The sequence below is a fragment of the Magallana gigas genome, chromosome 1 (genome assembly GCF_963853765.1).
Source record: "Magallana gigas chromosome 1, xbMagGiga1.1, whole genome shotgun sequence".
Lineage (NCBI taxonomy): Eukaryota > Metazoa > Mollusca > Bivalvia > Ostreida > Ostreidae > Magallana > Magallana gigas.
The window spans coordinates 23,252,030-23,267,282 of NC_088853.1; the positions used below are offsets into that span (position 1 = coordinate 23,252,030).

The 15,253-nt window shown below is 39.9% G+C and overlaps 1 long non-coding RNA gene across 2 annotated transcripts; it reads left to right on the forward strand.

Moving 5' to 3' along the window:
- Positions 1-809: 809 nt before the first annotated feature.
- LOC136273508 (uncharacterized) lies at positions 810-4,391 on the forward strand. Of its 2 annotated transcripts, XR_010711672.1 has the most exons (5): positions 810-1,104; positions 1,347-1,487; positions 2,341-2,426; positions 2,680-2,765; positions 4,306-4,391. It is a non-coding gene; the product is annotated as an uncharacterized lncRNA (long non-coding RNA). The 2 variants fall into 2 exon arrangements; XR_010711670.1 differs by lacking the exon at positions 4,306-4,391 and having other exon boundaries at positions 813-1,104; positions 2,680-3,448.
- Positions 4,392-15,253: the final 10,862 nt, after the last annotated feature.

The window sequence follows — 15,253 nt, forward strand, 5'->3', positions numbered from 1 at the left end:
CCATCTATATCTGACTCCTGACTTGACTGAGAACCAGTCTCCTTGTTAGTTAGAATGACTGCACATACAAAATGTGTATGTACTTGATGAAGGATACAAATTTCTCTGGCACTTCATAAGCTCTTACTATTTTCAAAGTGTGTTTCTGTGAATACTGTCAAAGGCTATCTTGAAATCTATGAAATTTAGGTATAGTGGAGTAGTGTTTTTTTTGGCACGGACAAACAAATTTGTTTATATGAGCACTGGACTGGACGTGGTATTTTTTTTATTTTTGCAAAGCGTATATAATGTGGGGATCGGCGATTTAAGACTTTTTAATTGATTAAAACTTAGTCACACTTATGCTTTCCTTTAATGGTCATTAACATCTATCAAAACAAGCATTTAATTCAAGTAGAGTGTAACTTCAAGTGACATGTGAGAGTTCTTAGACATGATGTTACAGACTAATTATTATGTCAACTAGCCCTGACAAGAAAGGTAGAAGATAACAAAACAATAAAAGAAAAAAAAAGTTTATGACATAATGAAAATGGAAAACTGATTTTTTAATGTTTTATATGAAAAATAATACCTGATTCTGAATGAAGAAAATAAACATATGTCAACTGTTTTCTCCAGGCTGGTTAAATTTTAACAGGGCTGACAATAATCTAGCTGTTCAATACCAACAAAGTTATTTTTTACAAGATAATCAATAGAATAGGATTCACGCATGATCAGATAGGATTAATGCACGATAGAACAGTATATACATACGTGCACGATACATTAGGAGTGATACACCATTGGAAAGGATAAACAATGTTCATGATAAACCTTATTTATAATCGTGTTAAAGGTCTTACGCAAGGAAATAGCCAATCAAACTGAACTTAGTCAATTGTAGTTCCATATATATGGAGACAATTTCTTTTCTTTCTTCCTTTTTTGGCACCTTATTTTAGGCCTATAGTATTGATTTTGGACTCAGTGGCGAGGAGAATTATTGGAATTGTCACACTAATTTCAATGGAATTATTTTTTTAGATGCGCATGATGCAACTTCCTGGATGGTGCTGAGCCTGTTTGTCAACATGTGGAACCCACGTGTATTTGGGGGTAGGTATGTTTACTATCAATTATCTCTCTTAGAAACCGCATAAGGCGTTATTTTTCTGATCTAAAATTTTTCTTGAAGCATTTAACTAAAATTTCTCGTTCATGAATTATATGCTGAGAGTATAGTTAATTACCGTAACTGAATTAAAGCTATATAGTAACATATAGTGAAATTAACTCCTTGTGTGAGACCTAAAGAGAAACATGAACTTTTATTTAAATTGCATTTTTTCGAATTTCAGGAGTTGTCTCCCTTGTTAAAGATCAACAATGGCGGATAAACAATGCGGGATGCTGTCTTGTCACCAACGGTGAAATTTGACACCTGTATACCCGTATTTCAATCAATCGTCTCAGTCCTCGTTGTTGTGTACATCAGACAGGTAAGAAAATCAAGATAATTGTTTGCAATAATTTTAATCAGATAAACAAAGAAAAATATAACATATTTACATGAACTGAGAACCCCATAAAAGGACATTTCACATTTTACACACTCTCATCATTCACACATTACCATACATTCAGTGCACATTATTTAAACAGAGCAATCATTAAATGTAATACAAAATTCATATGATAGGTATAATCAGGCACGTAGCATCGTTTTTGAAAGTGGGGGGGCCAGACCCATCCAAAAAATCTTGACAAGCCAAAAAAAAAAAAAATAAGGGAAATTTAAGTTTCCAAAAATCTTCAAAACCCTAATCCGTGGGGGGGGGGGGGTAGACTCAACTATACTTCCAAAAAAAAAAAATTTCCTTAACCAAAAATTTTTTCTCTCCAAATCATGAAATTCCTAATCCGTGGGGGGGGGGGGGGGGGGGGGGGGGGAGTACCTTCAATTTGAGTACTCATTTCCTAATTTTCATATCAATTTTTTACTAACTTCCAAAAAAGTGGGGGGGGGCCAACTCCATTATAATTCATTTTTTTATATGTAAATTTTAAAAAATTCGTTGCTGCGAGAAAAAGTGGGGGGGCCTGGCCCCCCCTGATGCTACGTGCCTGATAATATAACAAACATTTCAAACTACTAACTACACCCCCCCCCCCCCCCCCCACTTAGCTACTTCCTGTTTAACTTTGGATCTGTTAGTGACTTACTATAAGTGTCTTTAGACTTTTTATCATAGAGCTGATATCTTTTAGTTCTATAAAATTTTCTTTGGAATTATATTTTAATAGTTTTTGTTTCATTTTAAAGTAATTTTGCCTATTTTGCTGTTGTTTTAGATGATGGACCACTCTACTTCCTTTTACAACAGGTGCCCCTACAGATTCACAAAGTTCCAATGTTGAATTTCCATGACCCTGATTGAGTGAGTGCACAACTTTATGTATTCTACTTTCAAAATTTCTACTACTTGTAATACATTTTGGATTTGATTTTAAATATGCCCTATTAACAGATTCAGATTTTTGTGTACAAGTGTGATACATGTATTTAATTCTATCAAGATTATTAGGTCCCAAAGTCAGATTTACACAGTCTTTTAACAAGCACATGTCTTCTGTCATGCTTAATTCAAAGTCACGAGGCAACACTGAAGAGTTCCACTTGTTGTTTTTCAGTCCGCGACAGGAGAAGGAATGAAGTTGTCCTTGGTAGCAGCTGTTGATGGAACGGACAGCAGTTTACATGGCCTGTTTCATCAAAGGTACGGTATTTTTCCGACGATTAGTCGGTATTTTTTTTCTCTGAAGCAGATCACCCGACTTATCGTCTTGTTTGACTTGTCGTAGGCTCGAGGTCAGAAAATTGTTAAAAATAGCATTTAAAATCTTGGTTTTAATAATCTTGAGTTGGCTGTGTGATTGAAAATTACGTTGTTGAATTCACTGTTCATCTTTAATAATTATCATTTCACTCATCTGTTAACACTTAAATACATAATTATAACAACAGTTATTAAAAAATGTTACATTGTCTTTAATCAATTAAAAGTTTTACCGTTCCGTTTTTATAAACACATTGTTTCATGGTTCTATGTATCACTAATAGTATAAGATAACATTGCGCAGTAAAATTGAAACCAAATTTGAATGGAAGAAAATATTGCAGTAGGTCCGGGGGATGTTTTTTAAATTTGATTATTTTATTAGTAAAGAGTTGTTAGTGGAAAGTATAAATCAGAAATATTTAATGGTCAAATTCAATCTTAAAATATGTAATCGGCAATTATCAATACTACTGTTTATACAATAGGCTGACACCGGTTGTGTTAATAATCTTGCCCTAAGGCTGAGATCTATATGGCAATTTCACTCCTTGTGTATATAAAGAGTACCGTTATAAGAGTGGTTATAGTTCATTGATTAATTATTGTCCAATTCTTTGATTATTGTTTGGTAAATTTTTTTTTGAAACGTATGTATGTCGTATATCGTCATTATCAAGTCGTACAAATGATCGATCTATTTCTAACAGTGACTATGTAAAACAATAGCGTGTAACTGCATTACTGGATACAAAGTAAACAAGTTTCATCAAATCATATAGTAATTGCTAAGCTTTCTGCACTTGAGATCCCCCTTTGAAGTCCGACACGAGACGGGGGCATGCCCATGACACCGGAAATTGTTAAACAAACATTGACCACGCGCTGAGTCAACAGGTGGCTAGTTATGTAACGGCGAATACACTGGCGATAGTCAGAGTGGATAATTATTTTAATGCTTGGGAATAAAATATTTCTGACAAAGTAAGTTTAGTTTAGCATAACATGCGATATTGGGAATTGTTTAAAATGCAAGCGACTTTGTAGATGTTGCTGGTATTTGAAAATATGATGCATAAGTATAAAGCGTAATTGTTTAACTGTTAATCATTGATAATAATTGGTAGCAATATCGGGGACATCATGGCATCATACACTGATAATGTAACTGCAGTTTTAATACGCCATTTTGAAGTGATAAGATCGACGTATGGTCTAAATCGACGTATCGTAGGATTTTGTTAAAATTTTGGCCAAAAATGAGGAATTTGACGAGTCATCCGCATCGACAGGTCATCGGGAAAATACGGCAAGTCACTGAAGTAGTGTTTGTAGCAGTTTTCGTACTCGGTCCTGCATCTAAGCTTCAGGTCCAGGGTAAATCTCCTCTGCATGGATTCTCTCATAGCTTTTGTTCTTCCATAGTTAATAGTTTTTGTTTCATTTTAAAGTAATTTTGCCTATTTTGCTGTTGTTTTAGATGATGGACCACTCTACTTCCTTTTACAACAGGTGCCCCTACAGATTCACAAAGTTCCAATGTTGAATTTCCATGACCCTGATTGAGTGAGTGCACAACTTTATGAATTCTACTTTCAAAATTTCTACTACTTGTAATACATTTTGGATTTGATTTTAAAATATGCCCTATTAACAGATTCAGATTTTTGTGTATAAGTGTGATATTTAATTCTATCAAGATTATTAAGTCCCAAAGTCAGATTTACACAGTCTTTTAACAAGCGCATGTCTTCTGTCATGCTTAATTCAAAGTCACAAGGCAACACTGAAGAGTTCCACTTGTTGTTTTTCAGTCCGCGACAGGAGAAGGAATGAGGTTGGCAGGACTTTCCGCACTGTCCTTGGTAGCAGCTGATGATGGAACGGACAGCAGTTTACATGGCCCGTTTCATCAAAGGTAAGTCACTGGAGTAGTGTTTGTAGCAGTTTTCGTACTCGGTCCTGCATCTAAGCTTCAGGTCCAGGGCAAATCTCCTCTGCATGGGTTCTCTCATAGCTTTTGTTCTTCCAGGAAACATGTGACTGCTGAATGGAGCCTTAGCAGTCTGTTTTCTCTGAGATTCAAAGAAGTGGCGCAGGTCTTTGAGGTTTTCAATCATATGCCCTTGTTTTTCAGATGCACCGGAAGCAGCAGCACTATCTCCATCACTGGTGAAATGGGAAATGATGAGTGGACAGTCATCACTTTGCAGCTCACTGATTCATTTCGCAGCCCATCTCTTTTTGTCTTTAATGGTGGTCTCTGGAGGAATGGTTGCAGTGCAGCCTTCATGTCCGGGGCAGGTAAATTCCTTTCCCTTGGCTCTAAGATGGGTGCCTTTCTTGCACAGTTTATTGCCACAAAACACTGCCACAACATTGTTCTTCTTGGTAACATTTTCACTTAATGTGTATGTAACTTGTGTGGCAGCTTGGAATGGTGTTTTCCCTATCGCACTGAAGGTGGCATTGTTATACCGGGCATCTCCTTCCGCTCTTATAGGTGTATTGGCAAGTCCACATTTCTCGTTAAGCTCTTGAATGTCCTGCCTTATTTTCTTCATGCTGTTTTTGCTCACATCAGTGATGATTTTGCCTACTTTGTTGCAGGTCTGATGAATGTTGGTGGCTGATGCTGTTTCGATGTTTGCGCAAAGAAGCATACCACGCATGCCCTCTGTTGTAAGGCTGGTACCCAAGTGGCCGACAGCCATGGCAACATTAAACTGTGCGGCTCTCCGTCCCCTTCCTGATCGACTGACTTCCTCGTACAGCTTTTCACGGTGACTGGTGCACTTCTTACATCGAATGTAAAGGATCCATGCCAGGCCTCTCTTTTCCTCCCCATGCTGGTTCCAGTCCAGTGAACTGTCAAAGTCCCGGAATTTCTGTGAGTGCTCTTTAAATGCATGGTTCCATAGTTTAGCAGTTTTTTCTTGATGGAGCACTTTGAAAAGTCTGGAATTGGGGTTCGGTGACTCTGCATCCATGTAGGAGTCTACCAGCTGCACTTCACTTGGCCCGGGTCGCAAAATCTTCATTTGACTGCCTCTACGCTCAGCATCGCTTATTGTGAATATTCCATCCTTCTGCTGCTGTACGACATCCTAAAACTCTTCTTTACTCAGCCTTTTTATAGGACATAGACACTGTAGTGGGCTGGTGGCCCCCCCCCCCCCCCCCCCCCCACCACTTAGCTACTTCCTGTTTAACTTTGGATCTGTTAATGACTTACTATAAGTGTCTTTAGACTTTTTATCATAGAGCTGATATCTGTTAGATCTATAAAGTTTTCTTTGGAATTTATATTTTAATAGTTTTTGTTTCATTTTAAAGTAGTTTTGCCTATTTTGCTGTTGTTTTAGATGATGGACCACTCTACTTCCTTTTACAACAGGTGCCCCTACAGATTCACAAAGTTCCAATGTTGAATTTCCATGACCCTGATTGAGTGAGTGCACAACTTTATGTATTCTACTTTCAAAATTTCTACTACTTGTAATACATTTTGGATTTGATTTTAAATATGCCCTATTAACAGATTCAGATTTTTGTGTACAAGTGTGATATTTAATTCTATCAAGATTATTAAGTCCCAAAGTCAGATTTACACAGTCTTTTAACAAGCACATGTCTTCTGTCATGCTTAATTCAAAGTCACGAGGCAACACTGAAGAGTTCCACTTGTTGTTTTTCAGTCCGCGACAGGAGAAGGAATGAAGTTGGCAGGACTTTCCGCACTGTCCTTGGTAGCAGCTGATGATGGAACGGACAGCAGTTTACATGGCCCGTTTCATCAAAGGTAAGTCACTGGAGTAGTGTTTGTAGCAGTTTTCGTACTCGGTCCTGCATCTAAGCTTCAGGTCCAGGGCAAATCTCCTCTGCATGGATTCTCTCATAGCCTTTGTTCTTCCAGGAAACATGTGACTGCTGAATGGAGCCTTAGCAGTCTGTTTTCTCTGAGATTCAAAGAAGTGGCGCAGGTCTTTGAGGTTTTCAATCATATGCCCTTGCTTTTCAGATGCACCGGAAGCAGCAGCACTATCTCCATCACTGGTGAAATGGGAAATGATGAGTGGACAGTCATCACTTTGCAGCTGATGCATTTCGCAGCCCATCTCTTTTTGTCTTTAATGGTGGTCTCTGGAGGAATGGTTGCAGTGCAGCCTTCATGTCCGGGGCAGGTAAATTCCTTTCCCTTGGCTCTAAGATGGGTGCCTTTCTTGCACAGTTTATTGCCACAAAACACTGCCACAACATTGTTCTTCTTGGTAACATTTTCACTTAATGTGTATTTAACTTGTGTGGCAGCTTGGAATGGTGTTTTCCCTATCGCACTGAAGGTGGCATTGTTATACCGGGCATCTCCTACCGCTCTTATAGGTGTATTGGCAAGTCCACATTTCTCGTTAAGCTCTTGAATGTCCTGTCTTATTTTCTTCATGCTGTTTTTGCTCACATCAGTGATGATTTTGCCTACTTTGTTGCAGGTCTGATGAATGTTGGTGGCTGATGCTGTTTCGATGTTTGCGCAAAGAAGCATACCACGCATGCCCTCTGTTGTAAGGCTGGTACCCAAGTGGCCGACAGCCATGGCAACATTAAACTGTGCGGCTCTCCGTCCCCTTCCTGATCGACTGACTTCCTCGTACAGCTTTTCACGGTGACTGGTGCACTTCTTACATCGAATGTAAAGGATCCATGCCAGGCCTCTCTTTTCCTCCCCATGCTGGTTCCAGTCCAGTGAACTGTCAAAGTCCCGGAATTTCTGTGAGTGCTCTTTAAATGCATGGTTCCATAGTTTAGCAGTTTTTTCTTGATGGAGCACTTTGAAAAGTCTGGAATTGGGGTTCGGTGACTCTGCATCCATGTAGGAGTCTACCAGCTGCACTTCACTTGGCCCGGGTCGCAAAATCTTCATTTGACTGCCTCTACGCTCAGCATCGCTTATTGTGAATATTCCATCCTTCTGCTGCTGTACGACATCCTAAAACTCTTCTTTACTCAGCCTTTTTATAGGACATAGACACTGTAGTGGGCTGGTGGCCCCCCCCCCCCCCCCCCCCACCACTTAGCTACTTCCTGTTTAACTTTGGATCTGTTAATGACTTACTATAAGTGTCTTTAGACTTTTTATCATAGAGCTGATATCTGTTAGATCTATAAAGTTTTCTTTGGAATTTATATTTTAATAGTTTTTGTTTCATTTTAAAGTAGTTTTGCCTATTTTGCTGTTGTTTTAGATGATGGACCACTCTACTTCCTTTTACAACAGGTGCCCCTACAGATTCACAAAGTTCCAATGTTGAATTTCCATGACCCTGATTGAGTGAGTGCACAACTTTATGTATTCTACTTTCAAAATTTCTACTACTTGTAATACATTTTGGATTTGATTTTAAATATGCCCTATTAACAGATTCAGATTTTTGTGTACAAGTGTGATATTTAATTCTATCAAGATTATTAAGTCCCAAAGTCAGATTTACACAGTCTTTTAACAAGCACATGTCTTCTGTCATGCTTAATTCAAAGTCACGAGGCAACACTGAAGAGTTCCACTTGTTGTTTTTCAGTCCGCGACAGGAGAAGGAATGAAGTTGGCAGGACTTTCCGCACTGTCCTTGGTAGCAGCTGATGATGGAACGGACAGCAGTTTACATGGCCCGTTTCATCAAAGGTAAGTCACTGGAGTAGTGTTTGTAGCAGTTTTCGTACTCGGTCCTGCATCTAAGCTTCAGGTCCAGGGCAAATCTCCTCTGCATGGATTCTCTCATAGCCTTTGTTCTTCCAGGAAACATGTGACTGCTGAATGGAGCCTTAGCAGTCTGTTTTCTCTGAGATTCAAAGAAGTGGCGCAGGTCTTTGAGGTTTTCAATCATATGCCCTTGCTTTTCAGATGCACCGGAAGCAGCAGCACTATCTCCATCACTGGTGAAATGGGAAATGATGAGTGGACAGTCATCACTTTGCAGCTGATGCATTTCGCAGCCCATCTCTTTTTGTCTTTAATGGTGGTCTCTGGAGGAATGGTTGCAGTGCAGCCTTCATGTCCGGGGCAGGTAAATTCCTTTCCCTTGGCTCTAAGATGGGTGCCTTTCTTGCACAGTTTATTGCCACAAAACACTGCCACAACATTGTTCTTCTTGGTAACATTTTCACTTAATGTGTATTTAACTTGTGTGGCAGCTTGGAATGGTGTTTTCCCTATCGCACTGAAGGTGGCATTGTTATACCGGGCATCTCCTACCGCTCTTATAGGTGTATTGGCAAGTCCACATTTCTCGTTAAGCTCTTGAATGTCCTGTCTTATTTTCTTCATGCTGTTTTTGCTCACATCAGTGATGATTTTGCCTACTTTGTTGCAGGTCTGATGAATGTTGGTGGCTGATGCTGTTTCGATGTTTGCGCAAAGAAGCATACCACGCATGCCCTCTGTTGTAAGGCTGGTACCCAAGTGGCCGACAGCCATGGCAACATTAAACTGTGCGGCTCTCCGTCCCCTTCCTGATCGACTGACTTCCTCGTACAGCTTTTCACGGTGACTGGTGCACTTCTTACATCGAATGTAAAGGATCCATGCCAGGCCTCTCTTTTCCTCCCCATGCTGGTTCCAGTCCAGTGAACTGTCAAAGTCCCGGAATTTCTGTGAGTGCTCTTTAAATGCATGGTTCCATAGTTTAGCAGTTTTTTCTTGATGGAGCACTTTGAAAAGTCTGGAATTGGGGTTCGGTGACTCTGCATCCATGTAGGAGTCTACCAGCTGCACTTCACTTGGCCCGGGTCGCAAAATCTTCATTTGACTGCCTCTACGCTCAGCATCGCTTATTGTGAATATTCCATCCTTCTGCTGCTGTACGACATCCTAAAACTCTTCTTTACTCAGCCTTTTTATAGGACATAGACACTGTAGTGGGCTGGTGGCCCCCCTCCCCACCACTTAGCTACTTCCTGTTTAACTTTGGATCTGTTAATGACTTACTATAAGTGTCTTTAGACTTTTTATCATAGAGCTGATATCTGTTAGATCTATAAAGTTTTCTTTGGAATTTATACTTTAATAGTTTTTGTTTCATTTTAAAGTAATTTTGCCTATTTTGCTGTCGTTTTAGATGATGGACCACTCTACTTCCTTTTACAACAGGTGCCCCTACAGATTCACAAAGTTCCAATGTTGAATTTCCATTACCCTGATTGAGTGAGTGCACAACTTTATGTATTCTACTTTCAAAATTTCTACTACTTGTAATACATTTTGGATTTGGTTTAGAATATGCCCTATTAACAGATTCAGATGTTTGTGTACAAGTGTGATATTTAATTCTATCAAGATTATTAAGTCCCAAAGTCAGATTTACACAGTCTTTTAACAAGCACATGTCTTCTGTCATGCTTAATTCAAAGTCACAAGGCAACACTGAAGAGTTCCACTTGTTGTTTTTCAGTCCGCGACAGGAGAAGGAATGAAGTTGGCAGGACTTTCCGCACTGTCCTTGGTAGCAGCTGATGATGGAACGGACAGCAGTTTACATGGCCCGTTTCATCAAAGGTAAGTCACTGGAGTAGTGTTTGTAGCAGTTTTCGTACTCGGTCCTGCATCTAAGCTTCAGGTCCAGGGCAAATCTCCTCTGCATGGATTCTCTCATAGCTTTTGTTCTTCCAGGAAACATGTGACTGCTGAATGGAGCCTTAGCAGTCTGTTTTCTCTGAGATTCAAAGAAGTGGCGCAGGTCTTTGAGGTTTTCAATCATATGCCCTTGCTTTTCAGGTGCACCGGAAGCAGCAGCACTATCTCCATCACTGGTGAAATGGGAAATGATGAGTGGACAGTCATCACTTTGCAGCTCACTGATTCATTTCGCAGCCCATCTCTTTTTGTCTTTAATGGTGGTCTCTGGAGGAATGGTTGCAGTGCAGCCTTCATGTCCGGGGCAGGTAAATTCCTTTCCCTTGGCTCTAAGATGGGTGCCTTTCTTGCACAGTTTATTGCCACAAAACACTGCCACAACATTGTTCTTCTTGGTAACATTTTCACTTAATGTGTATTTAACTTGTGTGGCAGCTTGGAATGGTGTTTTCCCTATCGCACTGAAGGTGGCATTGTTATACCGGGCATCTCCTACCGCTCTTATAGGTGTATTGGCAAGTCCACATTTCTCGTTAAGCTCTTGAATGTCCTGTCTTATTTTCTTCATGCTGTTTTTGCTCACATCAGTGATGATTTTGCCTACTTTGTTGCAGGTCTGATGAATGTTGGTGGCTGATGCTGTTTCGATGTTTGCGCAAAGAAGCATACCACGCATGCCCTCTGTTGTAAGGCTGGTACCCAAGTGGCCGACAGCCATGGCAACATTAAACTGTGCGGCTCTCCGTCCCCTTCCTGATCGACTGACTTCCTCGTACAGCTTTTCACGGTGACTGGTGCACTTCTTACATCGAATGTAAAGGATCCATGCCAGGCCTCTCTTTTCCTCCCCATGCTGGTTCCAGTCCAGTGAACTGTCAAAGTCCCGGAATTTCTGTGAGTGCTCTTTAAATGCATGGTTCCATAGTTTAGCAGTTTTTTCTTGATGGAGCACTTTGAAAAGTCTGGAATTGGGGTTCGGTGACTCTGCATCCATGTAGGAGTCTACCAGCTGCACTTCACTTGGCCCGGGTCGCAAAATCTTCATTTGACTGCCTCTACGCTCAGCATCGCTTATTGTGAATATTCCATCCTTCTGCTGCTGTACGACATCCTAAAACTCTTCTTTACTCAGCCTTTTTATAGGACATAGACACTGTAGTGGGCTGGTGGCCCCCCTCCCCACCACTTAGCTACTTCCTGTTTAACTTTGGATCTGTTAATGACTTACTATAAGTGTCTTTAGACTTTTTATCATAGAGCTGATATCTGTTAGATCTATAAAGTTTTCTTTGGAATTTATACTTTAATAGTTTTTGTTTCATTTTAAAGTAATTTTGCCTATTTTGCTGTCGTTTTAGATGATGGACCACTCTACTTCCTTTTACAACAGGTGCCCCTACAGATTCACAAAGTTCCAATGTTGAATTTCCATTACCCTGATTGAGTGAGTGCACAACTTTATGTATTCTACTTTCAAAATTTCTACTACTTGTAATACATTTTGGATTTGGTTTAGAATATGCCCTATTAACAGATTCAGATGTTTGTGTACAAGTGTGATATTTAATTCTATCAAGATTATTAAGTCCCAAAGTCAGATTTACACAGTCTTTTAACAAGCACATGTCTTCTGTCATGCTTAATTCAAAGTCACAAGGCAACACTGAAGAGTTCCACTTGTTGTTTTTCAGTCCGCGACAGGAGAAGGAATGAAGTTGGCAGGACTTTCCGCACTGTCCTTGGTAGCAGCTGATGATGGAACGGACAGCAGTTTACATGGCCCGTTTCATCAAAGGTAAGTCACTGGAGTAGTGTTTGTAGCAGTTTTCGTACTCGGTCCTGCATCTAAGCTTCAGGTCCAGGGCAAATCTCCTCTGCATGGATTCTCTCATAGCTTTTGTTCTTCCAGGAAACATGTGACTGCTGAATGGAGCCTTAGCAGTCTGTTTTCTCTGAGATTCAAAGAAGTGGCGCAGGTCTTTGAGGTTTTCAATCATATGCCCTTGCTTTTCAGGTGCACCGGAAGCAGCAGCACTATCTCCATCACTGGTGAAATGGGAAATGATGAGTGGACAGTCATCACTTTGCAGCTCACTGATTCATTTCGCAGCCCATCTCTTTTTGTCTTTAATGGTGGTCTCTGGAGGAATGGTTGCAGTGCAGCCTTCATGTCCGGGGCAGGTAAATTCCTTTCCCTTGGCTCTAAGATGGGTGCCTTTCTTGCACAGTTTATTGCCACAAAACACTGCCACAACATTGTTCTTCTTGGTAACATTTTCACTTAATGTGTATTTAACTTGTGTGGCAGCTTGGAATGGTGTTTTCCCTATCGCACTGAAGGTGGCATTGTTATACCGGGCATCTCCTACCGCTCTTATAGGTGTATTGGCAAGTCCACATTTCTCGTTAAGCTCTTGAATGTCCTGCCTTATTTTCTTCATGCTGTTTTTGCTCACATCAGTGATGATTTTGCCTACTTTGTTGCAAGTCTGATGAATGTTGGTGGCTGATGCTGGTTCGATGTTTGCGCAAAGAAGCATACCACGCATGCCCTCTGTTGTAAGGCTGGTACCCAAGTGGCCGACAGCCATGGCAACATTAAACTGTGCGGCTCTCCGTCCCCTTCCTGATCGACTGACTTCCTCATACAGCTTTTCACGGTGACTGGTGTAATGGCACATCTTACATCGAATGTAAAGGATCCATGCCAGGCCTCTCTTTTCCTCCCCATGCTGGTTCCAGTCCATTGAACCGTCAAAGTCCAGGAATTTCTGTGAGTGCTCTTTAAATGCATGGTTCCATAGTTTAGCAGTTTTTAACCGGGTTTTACAAAGGAAAAATCCGGTTATTAAAATGGTGAAAATGACGGGTGGGCGGACGGGCGGCTGCTAAAAGGGTACCCTCATTGTACGGATAACTCCTCCGACAGTTTTCAAGATAGGAAGTTGTTCTTTTGCAGATCAATTGTACATATATCAGACGTGTGCACATTGCTAGGATTTCGATTTCTGATAATTAATGAAAAAAATACCAGCTTTGGAACTTAGTCATTTTTTGGCAAAATATTGCATATAGGGTACCCTCATTGTACGGATAACTCCTCCTACAGTTTTCAAGATAGGAAGTTGTTCTTTTGCAGATCAATTGTACATATATCAGAGGTGTGCATATTGCTATGATTTCGATTTCTGATAATTAATGAAAAAAATACCAGCTTTTGAACTTAGTCATTTTTTGGCAAAAAATTGCATATAGGGTACCCTCATTGTACGGATAACTCCTCCGACAGTTTTCAAGGTAGGAAGTTGTTCTTTTGCAGATCAATTGTACATATATCAGAGGTGTGCATATTGTTAGGATTTAGATTTCCGATAATTTATGAAAAAAATACTAGCTTTTGAACTTAGTCATTTTTTGGCAAAATATTGCATATAGGGTACCCTCATTGTACGGATAACTCCTCCTACAGTTTTCAAGATAGGAAGTTGTTCTTTTGCAGATCAATTGTACATATATCAGAGGTGTGCATATTGCTAGGATTTAGATTTCCAATAATTTATGGAAAAAAATACTAGCTTTAATTTTGAACTTAGTCATTTTTTGGCGAAATATTGCATATAGGGTACCCTCATTGTACGGATAACTCCTCCTACAGTTTTCAAGATAGGAAGTTGTTCTTTTGCAGATCAATTGTACATATATCAGAGGTGTGCATATTGCTAGGATTTTGATTTCTGATTATTTATGAAAAAAATACCAGCTTTTGAACTTAGTCATTTTTTGGCAAAATATTGCATATAGGGTACCCTTTCACCTTATCCATTTCACTGGATACGGGTTGACATGGATTATGGATACAGTTCACATAAAAGAAAACCCGGTTTGCTGTCACATTGACAGCTTTTCACTTGTTTCTTGATGGAGCACTTTGAAAAGTCTGGAATTGGGATTCGGTGACTCTGCATCCATGTAGGAGTCTACCAGCTGCACTTCACTTGGCCCGGGTCGCAAAATCATCATTTGACTGCCTCTAGGCTCAGCATCGCTTATTGTGAATATTCCATCCTTCTGCTGCTGTACGACATCCTGAAACTCTTCTTCACTCAGCCTTTTTATAGGACATAGACACTGTACTGGGCTGGTGGTACCCCCCCCCCCCCCACTTAGCTACTTCCTGTTTAACTTTGGATCTGTTAATGACTTACTATAAGTGTCTTTAGACTTTTTATCATAGAGCTGATATCTTTTAGATCTATAAAATTTTATTTGGAATTTATATTTTAATAGTTTTTGTTTCATTTTAAAGTAATTTTGCCTATTTTGCTGTTGTTTTAGATGATGGACCACTCTACTTCTTTTTACAACAGGTGCCCCTACAGATTCACAAAGTTCCAATGTTGAATTTCCATGACCCTGATTGAGTGAGTGCACAACTTTATGTATTCTACTTAAAATTTCTACTACTTGTAATACATTTTGGATTTGGTTTAGAATATGCCCTATTAACAGATTCAGATTTTTGTGTACAAGTGTGATATTTAATTCTATCAAGATTATTAAGTCCCAAAGTCAGATTTACACAGTCTTTTAACAAGCACATGTCTTCTGTCATGCTTAATTCAAAGTCACGAGGCAACACTGAAGAGTTCCACTTGTTGTTTTTCAGTCCACCACAGGAGAAGGAATGAAGTTGGCAGGACTTTCCGCACTGTCCTTGGTAGCAGCTGATGATGGAACGGACAGCAGTTTACATGGCCCGTTTCATCAAAGGTAAGTCACTGGAGTAGTGTTTGTAGCAGTT